The sequence below is a fragment of the Chrysemys picta genome, chromosome 1, assembly GCF_011386835.1.
Source record: "Chrysemys picta bellii isolate R12L10 chromosome 1, ASM1138683v2, whole genome shotgun sequence".
Classification (NCBI taxonomy): domain Eukaryota; kingdom Metazoa; phylum Chordata; order Testudines; family Emydidae; genus Chrysemys; species Chrysemys picta.
In genome coordinates, this window is record NC_088791.1 from 295,136,507 (window position 1) to 295,149,847 (window position 13,341).

The 13,341-nt window shown below is 40.9% G+C and overlaps 1 protein-coding gene across 2 annotated transcripts in view; it reads right to left on the reverse strand.

Moving 5' to 3' along the window:
- SIAH3 (siah E3 ubiquitin protein ligase family member 3) overlaps nt 1-13,341 on the reverse strand; it is a 63,451-nt gene that overhangs the window by 28,229 nt on the left and 21,881 nt on the right. The window lies entirely within an intron of this gene.

Consider the following 13,341-nt stretch of genomic DNA (forward strand, 5'->3'; position numbering starts at 1 on the left):
GTGGAGAATTAGACATGGCCTCTTTCTTCTCCTGTCTTTTAGTCTAAGGTATCATACCCACTCCCCCTGCTCCCTGCATTATGGAAGGCCAGCATAGCTCAGAAATGTGCGGTCCCCTTGTTCCAGGTGTCCATTGCCTGTCCCTGTCCCATGCAGTGAAGATGAGACACTTCCACTGTGTTTTGGCCATGGCCACAGAGCATTTGCCGCAAAACAAAACAAATGGCTTTGGAAACACCAGACTGAACTGGTAACACTTCATCCTACTAATACAGAGCTAGTTTCTGCTACCCATACTCAGGCTGTGCAGCACCTTACTCCATGATAGTCCCACTGAAATCAACGGAGTTCAGTGGGATTAGTCACTGAGAAAGGGACTACTCCATGTGAGTTGCAGAATCTGGCCCACTGTTAGGTTGTTACTCAAATATTGCTGTAATATCTCACTTCTAAAATGTGTATTTGAAGTAAAACTCTAAGTGATCCTTGGAATTTTCTGTAGCATTCCAGCTGTTCTGGCTGGGAAACAAAGTTAATAACCCAATTAAGTGTTGAAAGGGAAATGCCTCTAGTGTGTACTCTACCAAACCCCAAGTACCTTAGCCCAGAGTCTAATCTCAGTCATGCTGGTGCAAAAGTACAGAGAGTGCATTAGTCAATGGGCTCCAATTCATCAGACTTTTGCATCCATTTTGCACAGGGGTAAGTGGCTGCATAGCAGGTATAACAAGCTGCCAGACCAAAACAGCTGTGTTGTACACCCATTTTTCACAGGTGCAAATGCCCACAACAGACACAGGCCAATGGGTTTCCATCAGAGCAAGCTTGTTGTGAGTTCAGATTCAGGTGAGCTGATTTTTCTTCTTTACACTTAGAGAACACCCGTTAGCTAAGGATCTCAAAGCTCTTTACAACCATTAGGTGGGCTCATCTTTTGCTGCCCTTACTCATGCTGAGTAGCACCTTACCATGCAAGTAGTGCCCTAAAATCAACAAATACTTCTGGAGTAAGATATTACTCAGTGTAGGGTGGCAGAATCTAGCCCCTAAGCATTATTCCCTTTTCCTCCCCTCCACTCTCCCTTCCTCTCCTACCACTCATTTTTTACATTTGTCTCACCATGCCCCTATCTAGTGTGAGTTCCAGCCACCTTGAATCCACCTCAGGCATGACCACGCCAAATGCATGTTTAATAACACAAGCATTCTGCCAATGTCATCTCTCCTCTGGCTCCAGAACACAAGGCAGCTTCATGTTTCTCCCTCCTGATTTTTCCTCCTCCTTCGGTAAGAGATGGCTTAGAAAAAAATCTTTCCATGCACGGCATACTGTGATCAGTTCAATCTGCCACTCACCACAGTTGCAGTTCCCTGTTGGTGGTGTCAGTAATTAAATCACAGCCCTTTTGCTAAACCTTCTTCGAGGATTCTTTTTTGTCTAAATTATTATTTTACAGCAGCTCCCTGGAACTCTGCAAAGTCTTAGAGCTTGTTAGTTTTAAGACTGTGAAGCTGAAGTGTCAGGCTCTTTATTAATCACCTTAAGCACTTAGCTATAGTGTGTGTGTGTTTGGGGGGAGGGGGAGCTGTGATCATGGGGCACTTCAATTTGAGTGACTTGCTGGAGATCTCAGGCAGCCAGTACTAAAGCATCAGAATTTCCTATTATAGATGACAATTTCCTAACTCAATGTGTTGCTTCAACCTGGGGGAATTCTATATTAGAACCCATCTTGACAGGTAAAAAGGAATTGATCACGATTGTCAAAACTGTGCCTACAAATCTAGCTTATGAATTTATAATTAGGGCATCACAATAACCTAAAACTACAAACATTGATGGGAAAAGGTAAAAAAGGAAGACAGACTGAATTAGTCCAAACAAAAAGTCCTCTTGATATAACTCCAGGACTGTTAAAATCATGCTTGGTAAGCATGGAACAAGAAATCAGTGAACCAAAATTGGTGTGTTGGAAACCAGGCCTAGTTGGTGAACAAAACGATGAGGGATGGGCTATTCTACTGTGAGAGTTTGTATCCCTATGTTCACACTTTTTACAAAACTATAACTGATTTTGTACAAAATCCATGCCTTGTGAGGGATCATTTGAAAACTCATAATGTGCTGATCATTATTGTCCTGGTAAAATGTGTGACAACATTGTATGTAGTTGACTTTTACATTGTTGAGACATATTCCAAATTTAAAAAAGCAGTCACAAAACAGTTCTCAGACAAAAGGCAAACTGATGCCTCAGCCAAGTGTCAACAAAAATCAAATAGACTAGCATCTGGTTGAGCTCCCATTCTTTGGCAGGAAAAAGGGTGTGAGAGATGTACAGATTGGCAAAAACAGCTGGAAGTTCCCATGCCATCGACTTTCCAGCCTGATCCCCAGCTGGAGATGATTCTCAAAGAAGAGAATTGCTATAAGAAACTGAGCAAACTCCACAGATTATCTCTCCTTTCATTTCTATTCATGTCATCAACAACACTTGAAAGACAAAGGAAGCATCATTGGACTGGGGAGGGATCATGGCTAGAATTTGAGGTGAGAGCGATCCTATTGTTTGGAGTTCACTAAGCTTGTTAAGTTAGGTATTTGCATTTTACCTTTTATTTTGTTGTAACAAATTCTGACTTTTATGCCTCATTACTTGTAATCGCTTACAATCTTTCTGTAGTTAATAAACTTGTTTTATTGCTTAAGCTGGGCAGTACAGTGTGTTTGGATTCAAGTGTTTGGGAAACTCCATTTGAGATAACAGGGTTTGTGAACATCATTTTCTATTAATGAAATGACAGACTTCCTATGAGCTTGTATTGTCCCCAGAAATGTGCATCTGCTGCACAAGTCTGGGACTGGGAATTGTAGCCCAGTGGGCTAGCTTACCTCTATTGTATTCTCTGCTTTGCATTATATTCTGCTTTATTATATTCAGCAGTCAGGCAAGGAACCTACAGGTTTGTATCCTTTAAGACATTGGCTGCAGAAGTTAGCATGAGGCTTGAGGCCTACGAACTTTGTCATATAAACGTAGGTAACCCATAAGTTTTGAGGAACTGGAAATTGAATGTAAGGGGGAATTTTTTCGATAATGACATCACCCAACCATAGAAACATGAACTAACACCAGCTTCTGGAAGGTTTTGGATGGAACATCTGACCTCAAGAGGGTCATGACAACGAATTGACATATGTGATAATGGGGTGAAATCATAAATATACTAACCTATAGAAAGCCACCTTAATATTGGTAAGGGGAGGAAATACAAATAAGGAAGAGGGAGAAACCCCTACTGAATATGCATTAGACATGGTAACATCAGCGTTATAAAAGTGGCAGCCTAGGGCAGTAGGGGAGAGAAATGTTGTCCTAGGGAGGGGCTGGAATGATGGCCACTGGTGAAGATGAGGAAGGTGATTGGCTAACATTTTTAGGTTGTTCTGCAAGTGATGATGTGAGTATGGATGTTCAGATGTACTTTCTGTATTATCTCTCTCTACCTTACTGAGTTAGTGTGTGTGACTGCAAAATGTATTAATACATTATTTGTAAATAAAAGAGTTCCTATTGTGAGTTTTGCACCTGTGCACATTGGGGTTCCCAACTGTGTAATTTTAATAATACTGGGCCTGATCTTGGGATAAGAACCTGTTTACCCTTAAAGTGATAAATGGGAATTCTTATTCATAATCTATAGATCAGGCTACAGAATTTGTTGGTGTTACTCTTAGCTGAATTATATAGCAGAGCAATTTATATGCTAGAGGCTGTGTGTGAGCAGGCCAGGAGAGGCAGCTCTCACAGTGAAGCAGTGTAAAAGACACCCCAGGTTAGAGAACTAAGGGGCACAGCTGGTTAACTGTCCAGATTGTACCTTGGGTAATGTCATATCTGCCCATCACTCCTTTTTCAGGTCCTTAAAGAAAGACTTGGGGAGAAAAACTGGCTACTTGGAGTGATCTTCACAATCATGGCTGCCACCCCCAACGTCTACTGGGACCCTGGACCTTAGTGATCGAGATGTCCTGAGTGGGCCAGGGAGAGGGACTCAAATAGCATTCCCACCTGTACTGGCTTCACCTGAACCCCAAACACCACCTGGGATGAAACAGGATCAGATTTTAACAGCTCCAGATTATTTCAACATTTTCTCTTTCCCTGAACATCTTTTTTTGCCATGTTAGACTGTCAAGGAAGGGGTCCTTCTAAAACCTCTCTTCAGCGACAGGGAGCAAGGGCTGATGAATTGAAGCCTTATTTAATACTTTACATTTCAAATGCTTTAATTGTTTTTTCATTTCTTTATCTTTAATAAAAGGTTAAAAGGATTTTTAACAGTGTGTTTGCCATGGTACTAAGCAGACTGGGGTCTCTGTATACCAAACACTAAATCTTGTTTAGCAGTGTTGAATGTTGGACAGTGACTGGGTTATGTCCACACCGTTAGCCCATTTACTTTATCTAAATTAATACCTCAGAGAACTAAAACTTAATGGTAGATTAGGCACTTGTGATCATGACTTGATCACATTTATAATATGCAACCAGAATAAAGTCCAAACTAGTAATGTTTTAATATATACGTCCACAGTACCTTCAAAGGACCAAAATTCACAAACCTGTAAACAATTACAAGCCAAATCAGCTGGGAAGAAAAATGTGAACTAGATGCCCAAAAAGCCACACTAGAGAGGGTTGTACCTGTTAAACTGACCTAGTTTACAAGGGAAGTGTAAGCAGCTATAAAGAAATGTAAGAAAGAGAAAGTTGCTAGTAATGAATATTAATCAAAGCTAGGAAGTATAGAAAATTAATAAGAATCAAAGCAACACAAAGGGAAACCTATGGTCATCAGAGGGAGTTCAAGTATATTAAGAATAAAATCCCAATAATGCTATTGGTCTATTACTAGATGGAAATGTTAGAATTATCAGTAATATTTCTGTTCTGTATTTAGGAAAAATTATGTGATCCTATCACATGATGATGGCAACACTCTTTCCATTCCATTAGTATCTCAGGAGGATGTTAAACACCGGCAACTAAAGATAGACATTTTCTAATTCAGCAGATCCAGATAACTTTACTCCAAGAGTTTTGAAAGCTGGCTGAGGAGCTTGTTGGACCATTAATATTGATTCCCTCCTCTCCGCCCCCTCCCCCCATGCCTTGAAACACTAGGGCAGCTCCAGAAGACTGGAAGAAAGCTAATCTTGTACCAGTATTTTAAAAAGAGCAAACAGGATGACCCAGGTAATTATAGGCCGGTCAATCTGACATCAATCCCAGGCAAGATAATGGAATGGCTGATACCAGACTTGATAGAGAATTACAGGAGGGTAATAAGTAATACCAATCAGCATAGGTTTATGGAAAATAGATCCTGTCTAACTTGATATTTTTTTGAGATTACAAGTTTGAGGAAGGTAATAGTGTTGATGAAATACTTAGATTTCTGTAAGTCATTTGACTGGGTACCGCACAACATTTTGATTAAAAAAAATTAGAATGAGATAAAGCTAACATGGTACACTTTAAATCGATTAAAAGTCGGCTAACTGATAAAATTCCAAATATGACTGTAAATGGGGAAATCATAATTGAGCAGGTATGTTTCTAGGAAGGTCCTGCAGGGATTTGTTTGCTGCCCTATGCTAGTGAACATTGTTTCCTTCCAGGTTATTGATCAAAATCATCACTGAAAGTTTACTGATAACCCAAAAATTGGGGGAGTGGTAAATAATGAAGAGGATTGGTCACAATACAGAGCAATCTGGATCACTTAAATAAAATAAATATAAATAAATAAAAATAAACTTGCTAAGATGGGCACTAGCAAACAATACGCATTTTAATATAGCTAAATGTATACATGTAGGAACAAAGAATGCAGGCCATATATACAGGATAGGGGACTCTGTCCTGGAAATCTGTGACTCTGAAAAAGATTTGGGGATTATGGTGGATAATCAGCTGAACATGTTCTCCAAGTGCACTGTGGCCAAAAGGGCTAATTCAATCCTGCAATGCATAAATGGGAATCTCAAGTAGGATTAGAGGGTATTTTACCTTTGTCTTTGGCATGGTGCAATCACTTCTGGAATAAACAATTCAAGAAGGATGTTGACAAATTGAAAAGGGTTCAGAGAAGAGCCACAAGAATGATTAAATAATCAGCAAACATGCCTTATAGTGATAGACTCGCAGAGCTCCATCTATAACTTAACAGACCAGGTTAAAGGGTAATTACTTGGGGAACAAATATTTAATAATGGGATCTTCAGTTTAGCAGAGAAAAGTAAATACAATTCAATGGCTGGAAGTTGAAGCAAAATATATTCCAACTGGAAATGTGTAATTTTTTTAACAGTGAAGTAATTGACCATTGGAACAATTCTCCATTGAAGGCAATTTTTAAATCAAGACTGGATGTTTTCTAAAAGATATTTTCTAGGAAGTATTTTATGGAAGTTTACTCCTGGGGACTTCTGCACCACGGTACAATACAGAATTTGTGCACAATTAATGTTCTGTGCAGAAATTCCTTCCCCCCCTAGCAGAAATGGGCTGCAGAGCTGCTGGCCTGTACTAGGGGCCACTGGACCCAGCAGAGCCCAGTTCCCTAGCTTGCAAATAGACACTGCTGGGGGGAGAGGAAGGGAGCTGAAGGGTTCCAGGCAGCTACAGCTCCTAGAATGACATGAAGGAAGGAGTCAGCTTGCTGAAGACTCCATGCAAGCCTAGGACCCAGCATCAGGCTTTCTTCCTCTGGATCTCGAGAGGAGGGAAGAGGAGGGGAGGAGCTGTGGCAGTCTGGGCTGTGCAGGGGCTCGGGGGAGGGAAGAGGAGGGACATGCTGCAGCTGGGCTCCAAGGGAGAAGGGGCAGAGAAACAGGAACTGGGCTGTCATAGAGATTTCTTTAACTCTCCATTCCTGGGGGAATCTTTTTTGTCTGTATTGTTACAGACATAATTGCTGACAGGTATTTTGAAATTACCAAAATTTGAAACTGGGCATGATTATATAGTGTTGTGTTGACAAATAACATGCAGAGTTTTAAAATATTGTGCATAGGATTTTTAATTTTTGGTGCCAAATTTCCCCAGGAGTAGAAGTGCTACAGCTTGTGTTGCACAGGATGTCAGACTAGATCACAATGATCCTTCTGGCCTTGGAATCTATGAAATGACGTAAGCATCTCATCACTTAGTTGTATAGGGATATGGTGTTGTGTGGTTCTGCTATCCCCTGACAGAGAAGTGCACCATGTTACCATGTAACTGCTTAGTGCTCTTGGTTTAGTGCTGATCCTCACAGCACCAATGTTAGGGTGCTTGATAAATCAGGGCCACATCTTCCCCATAATCCTATCCAGTCTGGTGCAATCTCAGTTTCAATTTCCAGCCATGGGAGTGTCCTCTTATATAAGGCACATTGCAAAGGAACTTGGCAATCCAGTTCATGATAAATATAAAGAAGGCAGGAATGAATAAGATAGATAGTTGTACCACAGATTTATGACATGGTGAGGAGCATTGCATTAACAGGTCTCTACTCTAAGTGCTAAACAATGAGGCCAATGCTTCCTACCACTCCCTCTCCCCAAGATAAATTGACCCTGTCTAAGTAAGAAAGTCTTTCCCAAATCACATTACAATCAGCTTAGATCACAGAGAGGCTTCAGGCCATAACAAAATTAGAGCTTTTAAATCATTATCCCTTCTCCACAAACATCTGCATGATACAAGGGAAGCTAGACTGCAAAGGAGAGAGAAGGGTTTCTCCTGATCTCATTACAGCTTTAAGTAACAAAATAAATAAAGGAAAGTTGACCCATGGCTGAGGGAAAACCATCAGGGGTTACACAGAGGCAAAGAATTACTCCAGGATTATTATTTTTTTGCCATTAAATGATTTTCTATCCCTTGTATCTTTTCCTGGACTCCATAAACCAGGTAACACACGTACATGTAGTTTCTCGGGTAGACATGTCTGTAATTTCACATTGTGTGTGTGTGTAATGCCAGTTTTTAATTCCAATGTCTGCATCTTAATTGTTGTAAGAGTTTATTTTAATATATTACAGCACTACAGCTGATAGGTTGTATACAGGAGTCAGGGAGCATGTCTGATCCCCTTACTATGCCAGGCAATAACTGAACTGATATGGTCATTGTACTCAAAGAGAAGTGTGAACACTGTATTAAAGATGAAATGAATCCAGCGGAACACAGGAGTTTATTCAGGCTATTGCAAAAGAGGTTTATACATAGCATTATGCTGGGAATTGGGTGAAAACTCACTGAAGCTGGTGGGCATAACAGCCACCCTTCATTCCGGAGAAATCTAAAAAAACAAGTCAAATATGGAATAGATAGCTGAATCAATTGAAGCCACCACCCAAAAACCGGTCACATATAAGGCTGGTCAGAAATCTGAGCTATGTAGGTGGAGGGGTTTGACTGGGGGCTGAATGCAAATACATGAGTGGGGATATTGGTTGAGGGAAGAGAGAGAGTGTGTGTGTGTGTGCGCATGCACTCATGGGGGGCTTGTCTATACTTGAAACATTACAGTGGTACAACTTCAGCTGTGCTGCTGTTAGCACTTCACGTGTGCATAGGGTGACCAAGTGTCCCAATTTTATAGGGACAGTCCTTATTATTGGGGACTTTTTCTTATACAGCCGCCTATTAGCCCCTACCCCCTGTCCCGATTTTTCACACTTTCTGTCTGGTCACCATAAGTGTAGATGCTAACTACACCGATGGGAGGGGTTCTCCTGTTGACATAATTAATCCACCTCTCCTTGAGGCAGTAGCTAGGCTGATGGGAAAAGTCTTCCATTGACTTCTCATTGTCTACATGAAGACTTAGGTTGACTTAACTATGCTGCTTGGGGGAGGGGAGGTGGATTTTTCACATCCCTGAATGACATTGTTGGGGTGATCTAATATTCTAGTGTAGACCAGCTGTGTGTGTGCGTGTAGGTGAGAGAATCATAGAATCATAGAATATCAGAGTTGGAAGGGACCTCAAGAGGTCATCTAGTCCAACCCCCTGCTCAAAGCAGGACCAATTCCCAGCTAAATCATCCCAGCCAGGGCTTTGTCAAGCCGGGCCTTAAAAACCTCCAAGGAAGGAGACTCCACCACCTCCCTAGGTAACGCATTCCAGTGTTTCACCACCCTCCTAGTGAAATAGTTTTTCCTGATATCCAACCTGGACTTCCCCCACCGCAACTTGAGACCATTGCTCCTTGTTCTGTCATCTGCCACCACTGAGAACAGCCGAGCTCCATCCTCTTTGGAACCCCCCTTCAGGTAGTTGAAGGCTGCTATCAAATCCCCCCTCATTCTTCTCTTCTGGAGACTAAACAATCCCAGTTCTCTCAGCCTCTCCTCATAAGTCATGTGCTCCAGACCCCTAATCATTTTTGTTGCCCTCCGCTGGACTCTTTCCAATTTTTCCACATCCTTCTTGTAGTGTGGGGCCCAAAACTGGACACAGTATTCCAGATGAGGCCTCACCAATGTCGAATAAAAAGAAGAAGCGGCAGCAGCAGAAACACTATGGAAGCAGACAGAGAAAGCAGCAGGGAAGTACCAGAGATAGCCAGAAAAGCACGTGTAGCATGTTCCTAACTAAAAACTGAGAGTGCTTTGGGGCAGAGTGTTGGCTGGAAAGAGGCTTAGAACTGAGAGCAAAGAAACTGTCTTCTGCTGTTTGATTCATACTGTGTTCAGGGAAACAGGACTTTGTGTACATTTTTTGTAAACAAACAAGATTGCAACAAAGAAATACTGGACTCATAATTAATTTCTCCTCCTAATGGAAAGAACCTGTCAAGACCCCAAATATTGGCTAACCATTTGGGACAAAAGGAGTAACAATAGCAAGGTCCATGACCATGATAGTTTTCCTCAACTGAAATCTCCTGAACTCTGCCCATATCAAATCAGGATTTTCTTCAACTACCTATTTTTACTCTGTGTTCCAAACACTTCATTTAGGTTTGGATTTTAAAAGTATGAATGAAACACCTGAGTCTGTAAAACTGAGCTAGAAATTTTGCATTTCCAACAGGCTCTTTCAAGAAATTTCCTGCATTAGTTGCTTCCAGTCATACAATGAATCTAATATGGCCCCACAACAGCACAGTGTCTGAGCACCTCAGCATTGATGGATGTATCCTCACAGCATCCCTGAGAGGTAGGGAAATCGTATCTCCTGTTAGATATGCACCAGATCTCTCACAAATTCTGTGGCCGAGCCAGGAACTGATTTCATATCTCCCAAATTCCCTTGCAGTGGCTTCACCTCAAGCTCTTCTTTATTCTTTCAATGCAGAAAATGCCACAAGAATGGTCTTTCTTATGGTTTTTGGCACTTTTGCTTCTGGCTGGATTTCACAAGTTCTGTGGCAGGCAGAGGTGAAAAAATTATGGAGGTTGGAGGGGGAGGAGTTGAATTGAACATTTCAGAATCTTCACAAAGGTTTGGTCAGCTGCAGTAATGGGTAATAGGTCTGGAGGAATAGCAAGCAAGTGGGATTGGGCAGGAAGAGAAGATTTCTATTTTTCCAAACCAATTTGCCCACCTTAGGTTTTAAGTAGAGGTAGTCCCAAAGTGCAAAGTTTAGATCCAGATGTAGATGTTTTCCAGCATCCAGGGATGTTTAAATCTGAAGTTTCCTTTCCGGTCCATGTCTGTTTTAAGCTGTATCACAGTTATACAAACATCTCTTTCTTGCACAATGACTGATTTCCTGAAGAGAAAAAATAAGTAATGTCCACTCCTTACACACACACACACACACACACACACACACACACACACACCTCAAGTGCCAATTTCTCACTTTCCCCGGGGATATTACAACAGGTTTCCTTTCCTGATTTTGTTACTAAACAAGCTCTGCCAGGCAGCTTGTGGTGTGTTCATTAGCAATCAAAACACTGTCTACACTGCCACTTGACAGCGCTAAAACTTGCAGCGCTCGGGGGAGGGGGTGTTTTTTCACACCCCTGAGCGAGAAAGTTGCAGCGGTGTAAAGTGGCAGTGTAGACAACGCCTTACGGGCGTTGTCTACACTGAACTTCAACAAGCCATTTGATCTCTCTGGGCTCAGCTTCTTGATGAGCTTCAACAAGCCATTTGATCTCTCTGGGCTCAGCTTCTTGATCCCTAAAGTGGAGATAAGAGTATTTGCAAGTAGCCTGGGGGATTTCCTTTCCAGGAACATTCTTCTAAAAACCTGGCTATTTGGTAAAGGTAAAAATTTAAGTTCTTCAGAGCAATTCTTCTGAGTCATGGATACAATATCAAAGGGAAGGGTAAGATCATCAGAGAAGAAAGGTAAGAGATTATTTGATCACAGTCTTTTAGGCCCAGATCCTCAAAGGTATTTATGCTCTTAGCTCACAAAGATTTCAAAGGACATTAGGTATCTAAATACCTTTGAGGATCTGGACCTAAATACCTAAACTGATCATACCAGACGCTGTAATCTAGCAGAATAAAGCATAACAGATCCAGTCATTGGACATTGAAACTAGATATTAAATTAAGCATTTGTGCCTTTATTTCCAGTTTTAACAGTGGGGATAATAAATCGTTGAAAAAATAGCAAAGGCTGTGGTGGATTTGCCATCACTTGAAGTCTTTAAATCGAGGTCATCTGTCTTTTTAAAAGAGATGCTATAGCTGAAGCAGAAGATATGGTGCAGGAGTTACTAGGTGAGAGTCTCTGACCTGTGTGATGCAGGAGGTCAGACAAGATGATCAGAAGGTTCCCTTCTGGCCTTAAAATCCATGTAGCCATTTTTGCATTCATGGCTGGGATGGTTTAACCATACTCAGGGAGGCAAGTAAATCATCCCACATTTCTGCCCAAGCTCCATACTGCTGTTACCTCTTCAAAGCTTCTAGTCTGTGCTGAGCAAGGAAGCAGGACCTGCTACCCACCCCGTACCACCACCAGCAGCTTTGTTCATTCTTTAAGATGTATATTTTCAGCAATGTACATGATGAATTGACTGGACAAAGTTAATGGAAAACAATGGAGTGTGTGTCCCCTTACCCCTAAGTCTCTGAAACATGCATTTGATTTAAGCTTAAGAAGACAGTTATTGCACAGCCATGAAGTATCAAATAGTTGTTAATCCTCCATAAATGTAACAACTAGGTAACAGACACATATCTCCCATTTTCGGCAGCATGACAGTTGGCACATCAGACACTCTTCTGAAGGAGCAGTTCTTTCTAATTTTCCAGTATGGGTTGAGTCTTGAGCATCCTGTAGAAATGAAGAAATCATTTCATTCTTGGAATTCCTGGCTGCTGAAGTCACAACAGGTTGAATCTTTGAAGGACTGATTATTTATTTTTGCATTATTATTATTAGACCTTCGCAGACACCTGTACCTTAATTAGCATATATATATCTTATTAAATCATATTAGGCATCACCAAGGTTTGTGAGCAACAGCAGTTTTGTTCTTCCTTGACGGTAATAGGCTAGTAACATTATAGAAGTCTTTGGATGCTTACTGTATCTAAAGATTGATTTTTGGTTAATTTAGTGCACCTTGTTCTATTATATATTCACATGGTTAATAGTCTAACTTAAAGTATGTGAAGGTAGTAGCCTGTGTGAACTGTAAAAACACAATAATAAAGCAAGAGACTGTTGCTGATCTGCAGCTGATTTGTCTTTATTTGAGGATCTACTTCCGTGTCATACTTTAACCGGTTCTTCTGAACAGCCTTTTTCAGCAGCAAACCCATAAGCAAGCTGATTAAATGCCAGTTGGTATTTGTAGACATATTTACTGAGCACAAAGAAGAGATCCATCTCTGTGACTTTTCCTCTGTAAATATTTTTAAATAAGCAACTGGTATTTAATTACCACACTATAAAATAATGGCAAATAGATCTATTTCTAGATACAACAGGACAGTTGTTTTATGGTAATCAAATAACATCAATTGATTATATTTAGACTCAAACCTTGGAAGATCAGGAGCCTCACTTCTCAGGATGGAATTTATTGGCTCCACAGACCTTGCTTCTGGGCTGGCTCAAGCTCATACAGTTATTAAGATGTCTCAGGGTTGACAGTATTGAGAAATAGCAGGCAAGGGAAAGGTGGAAGCAAAGTCTTTACTACTGTCTTGTAGGGTTTTCTTTTCACAGGAGAGAGGTGTCTCTTCAAATTTCTATTCTTGCTTGCAATCTTGAAAAGGCAGAGACTGATTACACCATAAATCCCATGTTGAATCTTTTTTTTTTAAATCATAGTCTGTGTTTTGCAAATGCAAAAATAAAAT